Consider the following 24,913-nt stretch of genomic DNA (forward strand, 5'->3'; position numbering starts at 1 on the left):
TTTTTCCAACTAGGGTGCAGGGGAACAGTAGCACAGCTGTAGACAATATTTTTATTCATTCTTCATTACTAGGTGGGCAGTCTGTCAGTAAATGGGTTAATGGCCTTTCAGACTATGATGCACAAATTTTAACACTAACAAATTCACATATGATTACAAACTATTTAGGAAAGTTAATCCAACAGCAACAGAGAGTTTTTTAAACCTTGTCAAGGAACAAGAGTGACAAGATGTTTACACCGCCGATAACATAGATGATAAACATAATGCTTTCCTTAACACTTTTCTCATGCTATTTGAGAGTTGATTTCCATTAGAACGTTCTAACCGGGGTGCTAGCAATAATATGCAGCCTGGGTGGCTGACTAGTACGTTAAGGATATCATGTAGAACAAAGTAGGAATTATATCAAAATGTTAGGAGTAGTCACAATCAAGCTACAGTAGCCCATTACAAACAGTATTGTAAGGTGCTTAAAAACGTTATTAGGAAGTCAGAGAGTGTGTGATATGCAAGCAGAATAACTATTACACAGGATAATATTAAAACCATATGGTCAGTTGTGAGGGAAGTGTCTGGTCAGCAGCACTAGGTTGACGATATAAAGACAGTTCGTAGTAAAAATATTTCTGTTACTGATAAATCAGTTATATGTACAGTATTTAACAATCATTTTCTGAGCATTGCTGGTGAATTAAATGAAAATTTTGTTTCGACAAGGAATCGTATAATTCTGTTGGCAAATGCCTTTCCGACATTGATGTCCGAAATATTCCTCCATGAACATACACGGGGAAGATTGAGTGAATGATTAAATCACTGAAGACTACGGACTCTCATTGATGTGATGGAGTGCCTAGCAAAATATTTAAGTACTGTGCTGCACATCTTAGCCCTGTATTTAGCCATATTTTTAATTTTTCCTTCAGGAATGGTCAGTTTCCTGAACGATTAAAGTACTCAGTAGTAAAGCCGCTTTATAAAAAGGGAGAAAGGGATAATGTAGACAATTTTGGCCTTTTTCTATGTCATCAGTGTTTACTAAAGTTATTGAAGAGGCTTTGTATATAAGGATAATTGATCATTTATCACATGATTCGCTATCAAGTGTACAGTTCGGCTGTAGAAGTCGTTTAACGACTGAAAATGCTATATTCTCTTTCGTCTGCGAGATACTGGATGGGTTAAACAAAAAGTTTCGAAAGCTAGGCATATTTTTTTATTTAATTAAGGCGTTTGATTGTGTTGATCACAAAATATTGCTCCAGAAGTTGGACCATTACGGAATATGGAGAGCAGCTCACAACTGGTTCACCTCTTACTTTAGCAACAGACAGCAAAATGTCGTTATTCACAGTGTTGAGAATGACTATGATGCGAGTTCTAAGTGGAGTACAGTCAAATGGGGGGGGGGGGGGGGGGGTGCCCCAGGGGCAGTGTTGGGGCCACTCCTGTTCCTTATTTATATAAATGATATGGGTAAAATATTTCTGTTTGCTGATGACACTAGCTTGGTAGTAAAAGATGTTGTGTGCAACTTTGGCTCGGTTTCAAATAGTGCAGTTCATGACGTAAGTTAATGGCTTGTAGAAAACAAACTAACGCCAAATCACAGTAAGACCCCGTTTTTACAGTTTTTAACACACAATTCAACAAAACCTGACGTTTTAATTTCACAGACTGGGCATACAGTTGGTGAAACTGAACGGTTCAAATTTCTAGGTGTTCAGATAGATAGTGAACTGTCGTGGATAGCTCACGTTCAGGATCTTGTTCAAGGACTTAATGCTGCCATTGTTACTATTCGAACGGTATTTGAAGTAAGTGCTCGTTCAACACGAAAATTAGTCTACTTTGCTTATTTTCATTCGCTTATGTCGTATGGTATTATATTTTGGGGTAACTCTTCCTTTCTAAAAGGATATTTTTGGCTCAGTAACAGGCGGTTCCGCCAGTAAGTGGTGTAAGTTTACGAACCCCTTGTCGACCCCTGTTCATGAATTTGGGTATTTTGACATTGGTCTCTAAATGTATATATTCCTCAGTGTCATTTCTTCTTAACAATATTAGCTTATTCCCAAAAATAAGGTTAATAGTCGGTAGAAATCAAACCTGCATTTGGATCGGACTTCGTTAACTCTTTTGCAGAAAGATGTGCAGTATACTGCCACATCCATTTTGAATACGCTACCACAAGAATTTCAAAAATCTTATCAGTAATCCACACGTTTTCAATTCGAAACTGAAGAGTTATCTCCTGGGGCACTCCTTCTATTCTGTCGAAGAGTTCCTTGAAAAATTAAGCTGATTCTTTTTGTATTGTTGATTGCGTTTACTTAAACTCATGGCTTGACTTTTTTCGGGTTCATAAACATTTCATTTTTATCTGTTGCTAAATGTAAGTTGTATTTTCATGTACTGAATCGTTCCATGGCCTTGGAGATTTGCCCCTCAATTTGGTCCTACGGAACTTGACGTGTAAATAAGTACATAAATAAATAATAGATCAACGACTATGTCACTTTCTATAAGAAGGCAAAAACACCAGGAGACTTTAGCGAATGAATGGTACAGAGACTCGGAGCTCATACTGAATGAATGTAAATGTAGCGTGGTGTACACAAATATAGTAAGAAATCCAGTGCTGTACGATTGTACTATTTACGGCAAATCAGTAACGTGGAGCGACCTAGAGTAGAATGACTACGTAATACACAGTGTACAGAATAGCATATGCCTGGTAAGTATTGGTCATCAGCCTTGCTCCCTTAGCAGGTCACATTTATGAGGAAGTAGATAAGATCCAATGCATACCGGCATGTACATGATAGTATAGCCAGTGTGGGATGCTAATCAAACTCCAGTGTCATTAGAAATTATGAGACAGGTGTCATATAGCAAGAAGAGGTTAACTTTCGAAAACAGTCTGCATATTCCTCCCACATATATCTCACAAAATGATCACAGTGAGAATATACAGCTGATACTGACATTCACCAACAATCTTTTTTTCACACACCTATCACGAATGGAGCAGAGACACAGGTTAAATGTTAGATGTGCTCACCACCACACATCATAAGGAGCTTCCAGTGTTGCCTATTTTAAACAGTACTGACCCTTAAACGATACCCGATTTCATCCATGTATTGGAGTTCAAAAACTTGGATTTTTGTTCACTAAATGTGTGCTGTGTCTCTGTACATCTGAATGTAAGCTGGTGTCTGGCGGGATGGAGTGTGAGGAATCATGTGATTTAGAGTTTTAGGTGTCTTGTGTGTCTTAGGTGTCTTAGGGTTTTAGGTGTCTTGGGTGTCTCCGGGTTTTAGGTGTTTTGGCACAGTCCTCACCTTGCAGGGAAGCAATCTGTAACACTCTGGACAGCAATCTCTGAAGGATGTTAGCACTGGCTGATGTGGCGTCCTGCAGATGGCTATTATGCACACTAATCGTTGGTGAAATGCAAGACATAGCATAATAAAAACATTGCAGTTGTTGCCTTTCTTCCTTCCTACTGCATGTAGCAGGAATTGTTCCAGTACACATCATTTTTCTAAGTATCAGTATTTGATTTCTAGGTATGCACTCAACACTGAATTTACTTTCATTCACTGTTGACTCCCAGTACCTGCAAAACCCACTGACCATTGGCATTTGCGACGGTCGTCTGGTGTTGGTACTTTCTTACAGACAAGCACATAAACTGTGACCAATTATTCGTGTCTCCTTTAATAAAGTTAACATTCACAAATCCATCATATTCTGCAACTATACCGAAGTGAGACCACTTGCCATTGCTGTTTGCAGTAAATGCCCATATCTTGTATTCCTTCATTTGTACCTAGATTTTTCCACTCACAGCTTGTAGGTATTGGGAAAGAATACTACAGCATTCAGAATCAGAGTAAAGAACGCTTGAAACTGCAAATTTTACATGACAAATTACACTCCACTTATCCAACATCAATAATAAAACGACTCAACAGGACTTAATACACCTGTGATCACTCCTCTACTACATGCAACATATACACAAGCAATAATAATAACCCAGTTTGTAAGCTATTATGATAGGTGCGGATACAAACATTTTCGCAACGTCCATCAATGCACAGACGCAAGGCTGTCACTGCAAATCGACCTATGAGTTAATGCCACCACAGGCCGCAAGCCTACGGACACAATCTCACCACTGGCGTCACGGCTACGTCTGCACCATATACCAGAAGAAACGCGCACCATATTAACATTCCAGTAAGGTCGTAGTGATGCCATGACAGCTTTAAGCCAGGTCTACATTAGTTCTGCAGTGACTGCATACATTCATGGCTATTAATAGCTCCTAGTCAAAGACAACTGTGATATTAAGGGCTACACTAAGTTCTAAAACGTTCTGATTTACGATAGCATATCAGTCATCCGCAGGATTTGTACTTGTCATTTTTTGTTCCTATTAATGATTTTTTTGTGATGGGTCACATGCTTCAGTTCTAAATCAAAGCTTAGTACTATCTTCTCCTTTAGTCAGGCGCTTTATAAACTCGATAAGTTGCCTGCAAAATCGTAAATAGTGATGGAGTTTGTATAATTGATTTCCACGTATTTTACTTGTGAGTTAACCACTTTAGCCAAACAGATGGTTGTTAAGTATAATTATCCCAAAGGCTTTAAAAACTCAGTAAACAGCTTTCAAGATTCTAGATGTATACAATGCTATTCTTATAACCCCAGTGTACACATTTCAGAACACAGCACAAAATACTACTTGATACTTCCTGGCAGATTAAGACTGTGCGCCCGACCGAGAATCGAACTCGAGACCTTTGCCTTTCGCGGGCAAGTGCTCTACCATCTGAGCTACCGAAGCACGACTCACGCCCGGTCCTCACAGCTTTACTTCTGCCAGTATCTCGTCTCCTACCTTCCAAACTTTATAGAAGCTCTCCCGCGAAAGGCAAAGGTCCCGAGTTCGAGTCTCGGTCGGGCACACAGTTTTAATCTGCCAGGAAGTTTCATATCAGCGCACACTCCGCTGCAGAGTGAAAATCTCATTCTGGAAAATACTACTTGTTTGTATGAGAGATGCCTAGTATCACCATAGAGTTATGAACCATAGCTTAATTCCATGCTCTTTAGTCAGGAAGAATTGTTTCATGCTATTTTATAAGACTAGTAAAATGGTTACATAAACATAAACCTCTACACACAATGTCTCTAGTATCAAGTAAAGTAATATGTATCACTATATGTGCCAGTACTGCCATGTTTTTTTCAAGGAACACATAGAAAATGTAACAAATCTGCTAAAAACAGTGCGCACACTACACATGGCATAGAATGCATACTGTTATCCGCTACTGCAGTACTGCCATTATGTGAGCCATGTGTATTTTTTACTGCTGTAGATCAATTACGCTACAACAGTAATGCTACATGTGCATTTTATACTGGAAATTATCCACATTTCAGTAAATAATACAGAAAATTTGATTTTTGAACACAAGAGCTATAACTATAGCTGCACTTCATGACAAGCAACGTATGTGTGGTTTTTTATGCATAATGTGAATCTACATATATAGGAAATGTGACTTAAGTCACAAAATAAATATATTTGTGACATTTATTTTTGACTGGTGGTGGCAAAAAGATCGTTTGGTCATAACTTACGCTAATTCATTAGGTGGTGGTGTGGCTGTAGGTGACAGGTCATCGATTGTAGTAATAAATTAGATCTGCAAACTTGAATAAATCTGAGAATCATGCAACCTGCGTGATGTTTCCATAGCAATAGGATAACGGATCGTTCAATTTCCCACTTCTCCCAGTTAGTCTAGAAAGGAGGGGGAACGGATGTTGACCTTCATCTCGACCTTGAAGGAGACCTGGTAACAATGCAGACTACATGAGCTCTGGCTCTGACCCACTACTCTCTTTGTTGAACTTCTTACAAATATTTTATGTGGAGTGAGAAACACAGTTTGAAAGATAATTGTAAGCTCTGACCATTCCCACTTAGCTACACAACTAACATTTGCCAACAAATGAGCCATTTGTGGGATAATTGCAAATGTGTTGTTACGAGAGATCATACGGACTTCAGCCTGCAATTTTTTGCTAATTACTGCATATAATGATGAATTAAAACATTAGGACCTCTTTATTAATAGCATGTTGGTTCAGCTTAGGAACCTGGTTCAGCGTACATCGATTCATCAAGTCGTTGGTAGATACCCAAAGGTATGTGACGTCAGATTTCTATTCACAAGTCACACATTTCCCATAGATTACGTGTCCATGGCGTGATACATGTTTTGAACAGCTGTTCGCCTGGATATAAGCGTGTTCAGACATGACCATCGACCTGGTGGAACAAGAAACAAGTTTCAGTCGACGAGGTGATATGTCTTCATTGATCTGCGGTCCAATGTAGATGATTTCAGGCTCAGTGCAATCGCAACTGACGAGATTACTGAGTCAACTTGGAAACAAGTAGGGATCGTCTACAGCAGAGGCCCATAATCACCATAGTGTGATGAAATGTTTGCTCTAAAAGACTTGCTCCTGCATTCATTACCACGCACAGAGATGTATCCAGTGGCGGCTGGTAGGGTAAATACGAGAGCTAGTCAGTTTTAATGTGTATCATGCCACAGGAAATAATTTTATAAGTGACGCAGAAACATGCCATATCCCAGAATACTGATGGTTATCCACTTACTTGTAGATGTGTGTGGGAATTCTGCAATGAGTAAAATCTCTGTACTCCAGATCCAGGGTGGGGTGGGAGATAGTCCCCTCTTGCCCCACCCATTTCTCATGACGATGCCTGCACCCCAATTGTACTCTGTGGGCAGTTCTGCCACAGATAGCCATCTTCAGAGAGGGTAGGACCTCAACCTCCACGTTACATTATAAGTTGTGGACCTCCAACAACTAGTCATGATTTAACTGTCCTTCCATAGATGCTCACGACTTAAGCATTCCAACAGCTAACCAGCTTCTCTGTTTCCAACATCCTCATTCCCAGGTGTTGGGCCATAACAATATGTCCTATTACAAAGCTGCTTATGTCGCTTTATTTCCCCATTTGTGTCCCAGTTGGCATTAGAATGATTTCCCATTCGTCTTGATTCTACTCATACAAGTGATTCAGGAGGAATGGTGATTACTGAGTGATATGACAGGAACGATCTTCCGAAGCATTAACTTCGTATGGAATATGCCATAATCTGAATGGTTTCCAACATACAACACAGGTTATGATTCGTGTGGCCAGCCTTATTTACATGCATTCATTACCAGGATTACACACATACATGGAAAGTGAAGTAGGAGGCAGATTCATGTTACACCAGCTTCAAAATAGTCTTTCTGACTTTTTTTAATCTTCACACATGCTGCTCCTGAAGGCTCTATTATCGGTTCCATTTTTCTGTTATTTGTCAATGATTTGCCCATCAGTTATTTTTGAAAATGACTTATCTTCATTATCTCAAACCAGATTGCTTGGATAAAACACAGATTTGCACGCCACTAACCCGAAAATAAATGTATGAGTACATTAAATGAGCTCTATCTCCAAAACCATTCGAAATAGGCTATATGTCGGAATGAAATTTTTTGCTTCAGTCGAGTGGCCCTGTCATATTTGTGAATATTGATCATTCCTCCTGCGACATCCTGCACACTTTCCTTACTGCATAAAGTACCCCTGGAAGCCCACCCAGATGGCTGCTTCCCGAGCGGCATGGCGTGCTGGTCCCCAGCATGAATCCTCCCGGCGGATTAGTGTCGAGGTGCGGTGTGCCGGTCAGCCTGTGGAATGTTTTTAAGGCGGTTTCCCATCATCTTGGCGAATGCGGGCTGAGTACCCTCATTCCACCTCAGTTACGCTATGTCGGTGATTGCTGCACAAACACTGTTCCATATACACGTACAGCATAATTACCATGCAAACATTTGGGGAGTTACGCTCGTCTGGTATGATAGTTCCCAGGAAGGGGCGGTGGGGGGTGGAGGGGGGGGGGTGTCCACTGGGGCCGATCCGCACAATAACCCTGGGTTCGGTGTGGGGAAGCTGTTGGGTGGATGGACTGTTGTGGCCTGTTCTGGGGTTGTGAACCACTGAGGGGTACCCATCGTTTCTAGGTCCCCCGTTTAACACAATACATACACCCACAACGCCACCAAGTAGCATTCAGTGTCACAGTGAGTGTATACTCCTTATCTGCAGGCTGTTAGTTTTGGAGGTTGTTTCTTATTCCCTCTTTGTCTCTTTTATCTCTAGCGATCTCGCTTCCCAAACAACTAAATGGTTCAAATGGCTCTGAGCACTATGGGACTTAACTTTTGAGGTCATCAGTCCCCTAGAACTTAGAACTACTTAAACCTAACTAACCTAAGGACAGCCCACACATCCACGCCCGAGGCAGGATTCGTATCCGCGACGGTAGCGGTCGCGCAGCTCCAGACTGTAGCGCCTAGAACCGCTCGGCCACTCTGGCCGGCACAACTAAATGAGCTAACCAGTTAGTTGTGTTATCTGTTTTGTCAGAAACCATCAACTTTGTTTTAGACTCATTTATTTTGACGTTATATTGTTTTATCTGATTTCGTCCATTTAAACAGCACTGCTTCAAGGGTTTTTTCACTCTAAATTGAAGTAGCTATTTTTGAAACATCATCACTTGCACAAGGACTGTAAGTCAATTTATTACAAACAACGATTATCAGTCCAGGAACAGACAATCTCCACATAGGTTTTCAGAACATGTCTACTTTACATAGATCTTCAGAACATGTATCTAGATCGCCAGACGAAAAAAGTAAAGCATCGAGAACACATAGTCGAATGTCAGTATAACGCTGACCCACTCTTTATATAACCATCGTTGATTAGAATTACAGTTCGCTGGGATAGGCAAAATGGCCACCAGAGTGCATTAGCGTTGTTCGTTTTTAGTGTCATTACCAGGACTCGTAGGGTATATAAGGAAACATCTTCAGACGTTGAGTGAGTATTGTGAAGGACGCAGCTGTTCCACGAAGTCATATGAGACACTTTTATGAGCATTTGGCACGGTTTGAAAGTGACATTGTTATGGCTCTCTGTTTGGCTGGCTGGTCCAGTTGCTCAATATCCAGATTTGTTGGGCATCCGGATGTGACACTGTTCCAATGCTGAATTGTATGGGAACATGAGAGTAGGCATGCTTGCCATGTTCCAAAAGACTAAATCTGACCATCACAAGGAAGGATCGCCATATTGTGCAATCGCTTGAGATTGTGCACCTGTAGTGTCCTGGGGTCAGCAGGAAAGAGCTATCGATCAAGTTGAACACACTTTATTTAACTGAAACGCCTTCTTGGCTTGCTGTATTTCCAAGTTCAAGAACAACAAGAAATACAACAATTATTGTGGTGGCAAAAGCCAGATAAAATCTACAAGACAATAAAAAGAAATAATAACAATCAAATTACTATGCTACACGATTCCAAAGTAGTGTTAAGCTCAACAAGATACTAATTTCTACAGAAAACTACGATGAGTGTCTACTGGGCTAGAGCCGGCGTAGGTATTGGCTGGAGCTGTTCTAGCTGTAGGTATGCATTGCCGGTTTGATTCTTCTGGTGTGCTTATAACACCGATTATGCAGAGTGCTACACTTAGTCACATTAGTTACAATTGGTGGATGTCTGTCATATCGCTTTTCACGAAGTAGTGCCGTGTTTATGCGGAAAGTCTGTTGATGTTTACATTCACTGGTGATGTTTTGATATGAGCTCTTGAAGGGAGGTCGGCAGCCCACCATACTTGTATGTTGTGAGGGCCGTCTAACTGCTAGGGGGCCGCACAGCACCTGTCATCCACGACCAAGTAATGGAGTCCCTACAACACTCAGTGTCCTTTCGCATCATTGGCCAGAGACTAGCAACAATCAGACTAGGGAATTGCTGTCCCATGGAAGAACTGCAGTTAACATCACAAAACAAAGATATGTGTCTGGAGTGGTGCTGTGGGTGGTATGCATGAACCTGGTGGTGAATTGCCTTGTTCAGCCAATAATCGCAGTCATGCAGCTGCCCAGCACGATTATCGCCATTGAGTATGGTGGCAACGTGCAGAGTGATCCCATTGTTTCAGTGTTTGCGAGAGGCACAGTGGTGTTAGTCCTGACGTCATCGTGTGGGGAGCCATTGGCTATCATTCCAGGTCATGGCTGGTAGTGAGTGACTGCAGCATCTCTGAGAGCACAACACTATGTCATGGCCATCCTGCATCCTCATGTGTTTCTCTCATTTGCCAGTCTCGTGGTGCAATTTCTCTTCTACATATGGCAAGTGTCTCTATGAACTGTCTTCATTATGTTGAGGTAATCTCATAGGCCAGCGAGATCCCACGATCTGCGTCTGACAGAACATGTGTGGCGTGTACTCTGTTCCAGTGCCAGTACCCAGGATATCAAAACCTCGATATAGCAGTTTTTCTCCAGCTTGTCTCACAAGAGGATAAAATGGCTTTATGAGACCCTTCCCATTCAAATTAGAGCAAGCAGCCAGGTCATGGGAGGTGGAACATCATAGTGATAAATGGCCTCATATTGCCAAAGCTTTTCTAGATTTGACTCGAGTTTATCTTCTGTCCTTGAAGGTGCTTCACTTTCTTGTCAGATGGTGCATATTAGAGCTATAGAACAACTGCATTAAAACTACAGAATGCAGTATAGCAAACGGCATCTGAGTCTGGCAGTTAGGCACGCCGCATTAACGTAGTACCCCACATGTAACACGGATGCTTTCCTGCATTTTATGATTTCGACACAGTCTATAGCGTTGGTCTACGTACACACTGTCAAGATTTGGCACATTATCAGTATCGTACGTCGTTCTATACCTGAAGATTGTCTGACATCGCCTCTTTAATATAATCTCAAACAGCTATGTTACCAGCTTATGTCAGGATTTTTTAAATGATTTCATGATTCCATCAACTAACATTATCTTTATTTGATGTACCATTGTACAGTTTCGTCCTTGGGACACTTTTAGGTATCTAATACGAAAGCATTGTACACTGGATGAATTAGATCAATTATGAATTTAACATGGGAACAAGGTATATCTCAAAATCTACTAAAACGATTACTTCTTGCTTTGTGGACGATTATTCAATGGGGTATTATGCCATGTACGCCTTTCCTCCTGTGACTGTATGTAATGGTTATAAAATAAATTATAAATTGTTTTTCACTCTTTTAGTAGCACATTACTTTCGAACAATTGATGCTACGTTAGTATCACATTGCTTTTGAGCAATTGTTGCAAAGCTCTTATGCACAAGGTCGATCTTTTTAACGTACTTACGTTACGAAGATTATAATTATTTTACAGAAATTTGTTAATTAGACTATATATACCTTTGTTCACAATTATATTTAGTTATCGCACGTCCTTGGTGTAAATGTGACAATATGTAGTTTCCTCGAAGTAACTTGTAAATATTTGTTGCATTACTGTGGAGGCATATCATTTTTGAGTAATTGTTACAAAAATCTTACATACAAAGTCGATCACAGTTTTCTGATGAACCATTACTGAAAATCACGAAAATCGAGTAAAATCTTTCATGACTTGCTTTATCGTAATGTGATCTTCTGCATCAAAGTCATATTTATTAATAAGTACAATAATGATTGTACGATCTAAGGTTGTGTAATGGTTTGGCGTAGACCTGGTAAAAAGTCGTCTAGTTCATTTAAAACTCTGTCTGACTGGTTTTTTAGATGGATGTAAATTTCAGTTTCTTTCATCAGATGTATGATTTTTACCTTTCTGTAACTTATGGAATATTTGTAATCATTTATTAATACTAGGTATTTTGTGGTTACTGTCTTTAAAGAAATGTAAGATCTTTGTAACAGTTATTCAAAAACTACATGTTCCCACAATAACAGAATAAATATTTACAAGTTCCAGAATGAAATTTTCACTTTGCAGTCTTATTTGCAAGTTGTTTTAAGGATATTACATACAGTCATATTTACACCAATGATGAACAATAATTAAACATAATTGAGAACAAAGACATATACAGCTTAATTAAAGCATTTCTGTAAAATAATTATAACCCTCTTAGGGCAAGTACATTAAAACTTCGACCTTGTGTGTAATAGCTTTGCAACAATTGCTCAGACGTAAGGTTTTCCTAACATAATTATAAACTTTGTCTAATTTATTTTATGACAATTACATGAAGTCATAGGAGCAAAGACGTACATGGCATAATGTAATATTAAAGAATCGTCCATGAAGCTACAATCCTCCCAGGATATTTTGGGATATGACTTGTTCCTATGGTAAATGCTTAACTGATATTAATGCATCCAATGTATAATGTTTCTGTTTAAAATACGTGAAAATGGCTTACTGCTGAAGCTGCACAATTGTCCATCATCAAATAGGCAATGTCAGCTGAAGACATCAGAAATCATTGAAAAATTGAACCTAGTTCCAGATTGTACCGTAGTTAAGATTATGTCAAGCTATCTGTTATTTTGGCGTGTATGTCTGTACATGTCTCCAAATGTTCTCTGGCGTTTTTAAGCGCCCCCTCTCTGCACAGTGCAATGTAATTCTCTCTGATTCTTCACTCGTTTCGTAAATCAAAGATCTGTCACGAGGCTCAATGTGTTCTTAGTCGATTGTTCAGTTGAATCTTTATCTCCGTGTAATATAAGATGCTTCTGATTCAAGACAACAGAACACTTTCGGCTACTGCACAAAATTGCTTGAAATTATCCGTCTGTTGCTATATCGATCTTTCTATTTATATTTGAATCGTCAGCTTTCTTCTAGCGTTCCGAGTTTTTGTATTTGGTTTCTCTTTTAGAAATTATCTCCAGCATTACTAACATATTTTAGAAATCAGAACCACCTCTTATTCGCAGTGGCACAGTAGGTTTCGTGTGGAACAGCGCCCATGGACTAATCCCACAGTACCTGGTGTAGCTTTTAGACACTTTATTTGGATGCTCTCTGAAGTAAGCGAAATTTAACAGTCGATGTAGGAGGTAGAAATGCATTCATACAGGTAACTCATACTAAAACATTGAGACACATGCGTTGACAACTTAGAAGATACCTTGCCAAGACCAAATTAGTGGCCTTTATTTAAAATGCAGTCTTATGCTATATCGATGAATCACATTGTGTTTTGACATTTTTATAGTGATTCTCGTCTTTGTGTGTTTGTAGCCCTCCTATCCCCATGTCAACACAGTCAAAATTTTATAAACATGGTTTCTTATGTAAACAGAACAGACCATCTGTGGATGTTCCTGAAAACTGTTTTTAGCCACTGAATAATAGTGAAAATAGACCATCAGCGTCATTGGTAATTATAGAAATAAACATTTGATTCGTAAGACACTGTAATTCTGATGTAGGGCTTGTTCGACGCTATATGAATGACGTGGAAAACCACCAAATTAAAAGTACGAACCATAGCGGGAGATTGTTGGTTGTGTCGGTTCAGCAGAATGTTCAGTGAATTAGGTCATTTACTGACAAGGTGAGTCTGATAATTCGACTTATTAAATAGTGTAATGATAACACTGACTATACAATGTTTACGTGGGACAGTACGTTCTTTTTTGTGCTGAATGTTAATAAACAAACATTATGATGAGTATTTGTTTGCTTTTAAACCCTTTAAAATCACGTCCAACTTCACATGGAGCAATTTACGTGTAACCTTGTTCAAACCAACGACCACCAGATCAGTATAAACAAATCCACGGGAGTTGTGGATTTGAGAATAGACTGCGGCCCTACAACCTATGCAGAGGTCTGAGTGCATTAAAAATAACTTGTGATACAGCGCATCCTTGAAAGATTCTGTTTCTGAATATGCTGTTCTTGTGATTTGCGCTCACCACTTACAGCTGTCTTGTTTTTAGGAGAGCCGCGTATCAGTTGCCCGTCTCTGTAATCTCTTCCAACTTTCTTCAGTTCCTCAATCATTTTCCCCTTTTGCATTATCAAACGCTTTCCGAATATGTATAATTTAGTACAGAGAACCTTGTAAACATTGCGCCTAACGCTGAATGCAACAAGTGAAGACGTACGACTCCCCTGACGCTAAGATGATATTCTAAAAACGATTAATTGCTGTCCTAGTGAAATAACAGCATTTTTCCAGTCAATTAAATCTTTATTATAATTATTTACCCCCAAACAAAGGGCGTTTAATTGCGTCTCCCATCAATGTAACGGGCAGCGCGTAATCACATTAATATTAATCATTAAAAATGTCCACTGGGGGATTTGCACTGTAATTAATAATCTATAGGATTTAAAAAAAAATTTTCTCTTCTCCTATTCGGGAAAAAACTGTTTTGAAAGCGCGTCACTTACAGCTTTTTCCAGACAATGGTTACACGGGACCCAATACATTTTAAATTAACTGCTTTAAATGAAGTGTTTAAAGATATTAACGATGATATAACGAACACAAACGCTCATTTCATCTTATGAGTATCACAGGGTGCCTTACTTTGTGACACACTCTATGACAAATTATGCGTCGACGCGGTAATTTTACAGTCCGTTACCAGCGGAATAATTGCTGGTGGGAATTCAATAAATTTTTAAGGTAAATCTTGCAGTTAGATACCACCCACACCCAAAATTTCCATATTTTCTCTTTTTGTACTAACAAATATCACGTTCCAACTAAGAACTATTTCCAGTCGTTATTGTTTTATTATTTTTTTGAATTCATTAGTGCTCTTCTCCTTTCCTCCTCACTTACCCAAAATTCTTATTATTTTCTGCCTAAGATTGTTACTAAATTTAGTACTGTATTGGTAAAATGAATTCTCTATGCTATTTGAAATTATTGGATAGTTTTTGCTACAGATTTTTTTTTTGTTTCATTGATTCCAGTCAGTGTTTTCACTAAATTTAAATGAAAATAACAGAACATTTTGTCCCTCTGTCCGTACAGGCTATATACATACTAGCTGACAAACCCATCATTGCATGAGTATTCTTTTTTTCAGTTTCCTAATAGAAACGAAAACAAAAAATGAACTGTGTTTTAGTGTAATATCGAACAAATTTCAGTTCCATGTATTTGTGAATATAACCTTGAAATTATAATAAATTCGTACAAAGAAATATGCATCTCAGTGTTTATGACGTCATATTTTCTGAACTATGATAGGTACTTCCTGGCAAATTAAAACAGTGTGCTGGACCGAGATTAGAACTAGCTTTTCTTGTGCAAGTGCTCTATTATGGCTAGGTTGATCTTATCCCCAGTGTGACTGATTTCTAACAATTTGGTTGGAATCGATCCAGCGGTTTGGAAGAAGATGAGCAACATACACATCCATTTTTACAATATGTACTTATATGAATATGTATGCACAAATTTATGTATGTCCAGGAAGGAACACGTGTTGCATTGATATTGGCTCTGATATTCTATGTATACTTTAATGAATTAGCTCATTATTCATCTATTACGATAACATCTTTCCCGTTCCTGATTTTTTTTTTTATTTTTATTTTGGTGGGGGTCAGCTATCATTAAATTTCTCGTCTGTTATATGTAAATTGAAGGAGGAGAAGAGAAGAAAGGAAAGGAAAAGGAGGGGATCACTGCATTGGGACATCAGGCAGAATCAGCAGTGTCGAGTGAAAATGTTTACCAGACTGGGATTCGAACCTTGGATCTCCTCCTTACTAGGCTTGTGCGTTAACCACTGCGCCATCAGGACACATCGTTATCACCACTGTGCAGACTACCTTGGCACGCCTCTCAGCTGATCCTCATTCCCAACCAACACCACCTATTCATATAATCTGATAGGCCTAGTTGGGCAATGGATACACCTTCTTCAGTAAAGAGGCACAGATGCACTATTTAATCAAAAGTATCCGGACATCTGGCTCAAAATGACTTACAAGTTCGTGGCGCCTTCATCGGTAATTTTGGAATTCAATATGGTGTTGGCCCACCTTCAGCCTTCATGACAGCTTCCATTCTCGCAGCCACATGTTCAGTCAGGTGCTGGAAGGTTTCTTGGGGAATGGCAGCCCATTCTTCACGGAGCGCTGCACTGAGGAGAGGTATCGATGTCGGTCGGTGAGGCCTGGCACGAAGTCGGCGTTCCAAAACATCCCGAAGGTGTTTTATAAGATTCAGGTCAGGGCTCTGTGCACGCCAGTCCATTACAGGGATGTTATTGTCGTGTAACCACTCCGCCACAGGCCGTGCATTATGAACAGACACTCGATCGTGTTGAAAGATGCAATAGCCATCTCCGAATTGTTCTTCAACAGTGGACAGCAAGAAGGTGCTTAAAACATCAATGTAGGCCTGTGCTGTGATAGTGCCACGCAAAACAACATGGGGTGCAAGTTCCTCCCATGAAAAACACGACCACACCATAACACCACTGCCTCCGAATTTTACTGTTGGCACTACACATGCTGGCAGATGACGTTCACCGGGCATTCGTCATACCCACATCCTACCATGGGGTCACCACATTGTGGACCGAGATACGTCACTTTGTACAACGTTTCCCCACTGTTCAATCGTCCAATGTTTACGCTCCTTACACCAAGCGAGGCGTCATTTGGCATTTACCAGCGTGATGTGCAGCTTATGAGCAGCTGCTCGACCATGAAATCCAACTTTTCTTACCTACCGCCTAACTGTCATAGTACTTGCAGTGGATCCTGATGCAGTGTGGAATTCCTGTGTGATGGTCTGAACAGATGTCTGCCTCTTCCACAATACGTGCCTCTTCAAATGTCGGCGTTCTCTGTCAGTCAACAAACCAGATAGGCTTGTACGCTTTTGTGCTGTACGTGACCCTTTACGTTTCCACTTCGCTATCACATCGGAAACAGTGGACCTAGGGATTTTAAGGGTGTGGAAATCTCGCGTACAGACATACGACACAAGTGTCCCCGAATCTCCTGATCATGCTCGAAATCCGTGAGTTCCGCGGAGCGCTCCATTCTGCTCTCTCAGGATGTCTAATGAGTACTAAGGTCGCTAATATTTAGTACCTGCAGCACAATGCACCCAATATAAAAAAAAAACGTATGTTTTTGGGGGTATCTGGATACTTCTGATCACATAGTGTACGTCCGCCTGCTGTCGGAATCTCAGAGGGAGAACGTTTTAGAAATGGACAGAGACTGCAGATAGGTGGCGCTCGGTGGGGGTGGGGGTCGAGACAGTCCGTGCAGTTACGGCAACGCTGTTTCCCAGATGGCGCAGTGGTTGCCGCAGCTGGCTAGCAAGCACGAGATCCTGGGTTCTAATTCTAGTCCTGTACACATTTTCACTGCTTGCCGCTGATTCCGCATAGTGTCCCGATGCCGCTGACAGCAGTGATTCCCTCCCTTTCTTGTTATTTCGCCGGCCGAGGTGACCGAGCAGTTCTAGACGCTACAGTCTGGAACCACGCGACCGCTACGGTCGCAGGTTCGAATCCTGCCTCGGGCATGGATGTCTGTGATGTCCTTAGGTTAGTAAGGTTTAAGTAGTTCTAAGTTCTAGGTTACTGATGTCCTCAGAAGTTAAGTCCCATAGTGATCAGAGCCATTTGAACCATTTGAACCTGTTATTTCTTCCCCTCTCCACCTTCAGTTTACATGTAATGTGTAACAACCGAGGATTCCACGTGGTTTCTGTACTACTGCGCCCCACTTTCCTCTCCTGGGCGACTCTCTTCATATCAGGATTCAGAGTCGCACTAATTCAACCTCTTTTGCACCACGGCGAGCAGCAAACTCAGCCGTACTGCCGCCGGCCTCGCGTGTTTTTCTGCAGCGACGTCGCTGAGGAAGGGGGCGAGGATAAGGATAAGGATACGGAGCTGCCAACAGGTTGGCGCGCTAACGAGCCGTAACGCGAGGACAAAGGAGTTACTCCCTCACCCCACCCCTACATCCACCCCCGCCCTCCGCTCTCGTTCTAAAGGCAACAGAATGTTCCGGGGCCACTAGGACTATTCGTCGGCGATGCAAATGACACTACAGACGAAGACGAATACCGTCACCACAGTGTCTGACGAGCACATGTCGTTAGGTAACGTTAAGGGATTAGGGGTTAACGATTTGGGAAAAAGTTCAACGGTGGTTTGCTCCATATCTGGAAAGCAGAAAGAATGTCATCCAGTATCTACAAACAGGGAAGAGGTTTGAATTTGAGTACTGTGATGTGCGTACTGTAAGACTTTCGGTACACACACCATGAGATTATTTGACTTGTCGCTCTAGTGAAGTAGGCGAGTGTCAGCAATATGTCTCGTGGTTTTACTGTGGCGTGTTTATCTTCTGCCGTTAGGTCATTCGATAGAAATGCTACTTGCACGCTTAGAGTAGCAGATTGACGGTGACCAACTTTAAACAGAACTTGATTAATTTTCACACACATTTATTAAAATAATAAAAAGCATAGACATTACGTAACTTGATTCTGGATGCTGTTTACAATTGACAATCTGAAGTTCCTTTGGTCTTCCTAAGTTAATCTTATTCTCACACATCTCTGATACTTGACAAAGTGCCTATACATTCCTCTTCATGGCTATGCACAGGAATATGATAATCTTATTAGGCGCTACTGCAGACTAATGCAAACTAATGCAGACTGATGCAGACTGACTAATTGGAGGTCTGTACACTCGTTATAATACCTCGAGCGTTCAGGTATCACTGCGCGAGTGTCATCCACGAGGAGAAAAGGTTCTACGTTAGCAGCAATCTCATTGGCTGCGTTACATATTAATACGCGGATCAGCAGAAGCAGAATTTGGTCCGTCTCTAAGACAGCGCCATCTCATAGTGCAGACGAGCGCTGCGCCTGCGCTGTTGTGCTTAGCAGGGCGCGCTCTAGTGGGAAAGTTGTGTACGCGCTGACTACCCAGAACTATGTACACAACTAGTACGGTCTTGTATAGTGGGGGATACCACACGGATGTGTTCTGGGTCCATTGTTTTTCTTGATATGAAGTGACAGAAAGGAAATAGCAACACCAAAAATTAATTTATGTAGAGTAAAGAAATTTTGGGAATGCATTTTTCTACGCAGCGTATTTAAATCATTAACGTTGCACGATCACAGTTTAATGCAAGAGTGACGTAAGCCATTGCAAATGTGAAATGCTGGTACATTTATAACTAGCGTGATACCCAGAATTATACATGAAAACATCGAAACGTACAGGTACAGGATGCCAGTTACTGGGATAAAGTTCCGTGCCTGATACGCTTGGTCGGCCGATACAGCAACGGTTAACACTGTTTGTGGATGACGTTGGAGTTGTCATTCGATGATGTCCCATATCTTCTCGACTGGAGATAGATCTGGTGATCGAACAGGCCAAGACAACGTGTCGACGTTGTAGAACATGTTCGGTTACAATAGCGGTATGTGAGCGATCGTTATCGCGTTGGAAAACATCCCCTGGAATGCATGACGGCACAGCAGCTCAGATCACCAGACTGACGTACAAATTAACAGTCAGGGTGAGTGGGATAACTGCGAGAGTGCTCCTTGTCGGTTCAAATGGCTCTGAGCACTATGGGACTTAACTGCTGAAATCATCAGTCCCCTAGAACTTAGAACTACTCAAACCTAACTAACCTAAGGTCATCACACACATCCATACTCAAGGCAGGATTCGAACCTGCGACCGTAGCGATCGCGCGGTTCCAAACTGTAGCGCCTAGAACCGCTCGGCAACTCCGGCCGGCAGAGTGCTCCTGCTGTCATACGAAATCGCATCTCAGACCATAACTCCAAGTTAAGATCCAGCACGGAAACAGGTTGGTTGCACGCCCTCAACTGGCCTCCTTCTAATCAATACGCTGCCATCACTGGCACCGAAGCAGAACCAGCTCTCGTCAGAAAACACAACAGACGCCCATCCTGCCCTCAATGAGTTCTCACTTGACACCACTGAAGTAGCAAATGCCTATGGTTTGGGGTCAGTGGAAGGCATGCTACAGGGCTTCTGGCACAGAGCTGTACTTGAAGTAACCGATTTGTAGCAGTTCGTTGAGTGTGGTACCATCTACTGCTCAGACTGCTGCTGTAGATGCAGTTACGATGCGCCAGAGCCATACGCTGAAAACAATGGTCCGGAGACGGGTCTTCTTGCGACCGTATAGTTCTGTGACCACGGCTGGCGGTGATCATGTACAGTGGCTACATTCCTACCAAGTCTTTCTGCAATATTGCTGAATCTACAGCTTCTCATCTCCCTGTTACACGACACCCGTCCAAACTTAGTGAGGGTTTGGTAATGGTTGAAACGTGGGGCTTAGGGAAGGCAGGATTTGGTGTTGACGAGGCCTTACTCAGTTACCGTTGGTTGCTCAGTAATTTTTTTCTTTTAATCACGTACACTTTATTTGAAACCAATTGCGAATGAGGTTGACAATAAGGAACAATTATCAAATTCGACTATTAAGACACAATGTCTAATAAAAAAATTCTGAAACTAGTTGCAGTCATGGTTGAAGGCCTTATTGGCCAGAAAATCTAATTATTTGGCGGCTGAAGGCCTGGATAGAAAATTCTTAAGAACAGTTAAACTTCTACCAGAGATACTAAAATATTATATTTAAAAAAAACACATAATTTTCAAAATTTCACTATTAAGAGACAATTTCTAATTAAAAATTCTCTAGATAAATTGCATTCACGAGGTTGCGACCCTCGCAAGTACAGCCTCTCGATCAGGCAATAAATGCGTGCCGCCAGCAGTCCCGGCTTGTAGCCTCGCTGCCGGACCTCCCTTTGGCTCTGTCCCAACCGAACTCCCGACACACCCGACCTGGAAAACACTTGACGTAATTCCAAAGATAGTACCACAGTACTAGATGTCGATAAACGCTGCTGCTGCCACTTGCGGACAGACAGTGCTAGCAAACGTAGTGGTGCCAGTAAAAACAAGAAGAAAACGAGACGCCGCTACCCCTATTACACGATGCCAACCTACCAACGGCACCAACGCGAGCCGCACACGGCTCAATGGTGCCTTCGCCCTCTTAAAGGCATTCTTCACTAGCATCAGCTCATCACGCTCATGACAGTTACGACGTGTATTTAAGGCAAACATTACTTGCATCCTCACAGTGGCGCTACTGGCGCCACTCTTATGCGACTGGCGCGAAATTTGAACTGGCATCATCTTTAAGATGTAGGAACACGCCTGCCAACTTTCGTTTATGTCGCACAACTCCTTCTTGGTGTTGTCCGCCCCGATAGCCGAGAGGTTAGCCAGCACGGTAGCTCAGGGTGTTCGGTCAGAGGGTTAGCTGCCCTCTGTAATAAAAAAAACTGGGTTAATGGATCAACGACGGACGGAAACGGATGTCTTGACATCCGCCCCGAGCAGATGCAACGAACGGAAACGAACGAAATGAGATTAGAAAAAGAAAAAAAGAAAAAAAGTGGTCAGAGTGACGGATTGCTGTCCCGTGGGCCCCAGTTCGACTCCCGGCTGGGTCGGGGATTTTCTCCGCTCAGGGACTGGCTGTTCTGTTGTCTTCATCATCATTTCATCCCCATCCGGCGCGCAGGTCGCCCAATGTGGCGTCGAATGTAATAAGACCTGTACCAAGGCGGCCGGACCTGCCCCGTAAGGGGCCTTCCGGCCAATGACGCCCAACGCTCGTTGCCATTTTTCATGGTGTTGCGATTTTTTCCCCTGTCGGTGTATATGGATGATATGCCACTAAAAATGACAGACGACACAAAAATTGTTATCTTTGCAGATGTCCCAAGTCTTATTTTGAAAGGCGTGTAATATAAATTATGTAGCTAACACAGTAGTCAGTAACATCAGCACATGGCTTTCAGAGAACAAATTAACCTTCATAATGCAGTACACACTATTTCTGACACAGAAGTCATGTAAAAGCGATATTTTATTGTCCGAAGGATGGTCAAACAGTTAGTGATGTCACCATTTTAAATTCATACGAGTGAAGGTAGATGGAAGACCATCATCGGAGGAGCACCTGCAGAAACTGAATGCTGCTGTCTTCACTATAACAACGATCTCCACTGTGTCTGACAATGAAACACGAAGGCTTCCTGCAACGCCCACTTTCATTCAGTTACCTCATACGTAGTTATAATTATGCAGTGACCAAGAATATTCTTAGCATAGGAACAGGCTGTCAAACAGATCTGCGGTGTCATTTCGCGAACTTCGTGTATGCCATAGTCCAGATATCTCTAACTCGACTGTTTCTGTACATATATTCCATCATACGATGTGGGATGAACATCAATTTACTGAACACTAGAGGGGAATATAATACACATTTAGATAAAACTATCTTTATCAGTGAACATAAAGAATACACTCTTCAGCAGGCATCATTTTCCATAGGCTTCCAGTAGAACTGAAAACAAAATGAGTGACAGATATCAAGTATCCAAATACGAGTTGACCAGTTTTCTGGTGGCACACTCCTGTTCTGTACATGAGTTTCTTGCAGACAACTTTTCTCTGTAAAGCTTTATTTATTCGTGTACTCTCTTTCAAACATTTAGTAATTAGTGATTGTTTAATACTTTGTTTATAAATTTTCTAATCAGCATTCTGTACACTGTGTAATGACTAGGTCAATGCACCAGTAGCTTTTGTTCGCTTGGTCTCACACAACCGGATAGATAAATAAATGAAAAGAAAATCCGTCAAGTGCGGAGCTACGGTTGGGTTCTGGGGGCGGACGGAAGGGAATGCCACAGTTTCCCACTTCTTCCTCCCTTATCTATCCCCCAATTCAGTTTTCTGTTATCATTAATCAATCGTTCTGTTACTAAGTGTAAGTCCTGAAGTGATTATCCCGTGTAGCTATGTGCCACGCTCTGATGGTATTAACATGTTTTCATTTTATCTTTCTTTATTTTTCCTTCGGTTATTGAACCACACAGTCATTGTAAACTGTAATACAGGATGAAAAGTATCCAGACACATATATTGGACATTAATATGGGCTTTGTCCATCCATCGCCTTTATGACGGTTTGAGCTCTGCCGGGAACAATTTAGGTGAGGTGTCTGGATGTTTCTGGTGGAATGGTTCAAATGGCTCTAAGCACTATGGGACTTAACATCTGAGGTCATCAGTCCCCTAGACTTAGAACTACTAAAACCTAACTAACCTAAGGACATCACACACATCCCTGCCAGAGGCACAATTCGAACCTGCGACCGTAGCAGCAGCGGGGCTCCCGACTGAAGCGCCTAGAACCGCTCAGCCACAACGGCTGGCTCTGATGGAATGGCAGCACGTTTTTCTACAAGAGCGGAAACCAGAGAATGTAGATCTTGAGCGAAATTTACGTTCTAACTCATCCCAAAGGTCTTCTGTTCGTTCAGTGCGGGATTCTGGGAAGACCAGCCCATTTCAGAGACGTTATTGCCGGCAGAGCTCCGTATCTAAGATCGTATTTCAAGACGGGGTGCACTGTCATGTTGATACAAAAAATCATTCTCTCTGTTGTATACAGAACAAAATGCTGTATAATGTATTCGGCATTTACCATTATCTTAAGCGCAATAAGGGGACCACAATGTAACAACGAAAAACACTCCCATACCTTAACATCAACTCCTTCGTACTTTACTGTTGGCACTAAACATACTGGTAAGTAATATGTTCCGACCATTCGCCAAAACCGAAGACTACCATCGTGTTCGAACAGCGTACGACATGAGTCATCACATTACATCACTTGTTTGCAGTCATTCACTGTGCAGAGACGTCTCTCTTTGCAACCCCTCCAGCGTCACTTAGCATTGATTGTAGAAATGTGTCGCTTATGAGGAGACGCTCGACCATATTCCTTTAACTCCCTATGCACACTCATCGTGGTAACTGGACTGTTCGAAGCATTTTGGAACTCGTGAGTGATTCATTCTGCTGATTTCCTACAATTTCTACAATCATCCTCCACAATGTTTGGAGGCTGCAGCACACACAGTTTTATGAAGCGGGGTTACACTGGCTAGAAAAGAATTAGCTAATAGTGTGTTTATTAAAGATCACTAGAGGCAGCTTCCTGGAGGTCAAACTGTTCAGACGTAATGAAATAATGTAATTACATAACAAAATATACAGACGAATGCAATGAATGCTTCTCCAGCACTGACATGACGTGAAACTGGTCACGTTGCACACAAAATACACTACTGGCCATTAATATTGCTACACCAAGAGGAAGTGTAGATGATAAACGGGTATCCATTGGACACATATATTATGCTAGAACTGACATGTGATTTCATTTTCACGCAATTTGGGTGCATAGATCCTGAGAAATCAGTACCAAGAACAACCACCTCTGGCCGTAATAGCGGCCTTGATACGCCTGGGCGTAGAGTAAAACAGAGCTTGGATGGCGTGTACAGGTACAGCTGCCCATGCAGCTCCAACACGATACCACAGTTCATCAAGAGTAGTGAATGGCGTATTGTGACGAGCCATTTGCTTGGCCACCATTGACCAGACGTTTTCAATTGGTGAGAGATCTGGAGAATGTGCAGGCCAGGGCAGCAGTCGAACATTTTCTGTATCCAGAAAGGCCCGTACAGGACCTGCAACACGCGGTCGTGCATTATCCGGCTGAAATGTAGGGTTTAGCAGGGATCGAATGAAGGGTAGAGTCACGGGTCATAACAAATCTGAAATGTAACATCCACTGTTCAAAGTGCCGTCAATGCGAACAAGAGGTGACCGAGACATGTAACCAATGGCATCCCCTATAATCATACCGGGTGATACGCCAGTATGGCGATGACGAATACACGCTTGCAATGTCCGTTCACCGCGATGTCGCCAAACACGGATGCGACCAT

The sequence above is a fragment of the Schistocerca americana genome, chromosome 9 (genome assembly GCF_021461395.2).
Source record: "Schistocerca americana isolate TAMUIC-IGC-003095 chromosome 9, iqSchAmer2.1, whole genome shotgun sequence".
NCBI lineage: Eukaryota > Metazoa > Arthropoda > Insecta > Orthoptera > Acrididae > Schistocerca > Schistocerca americana.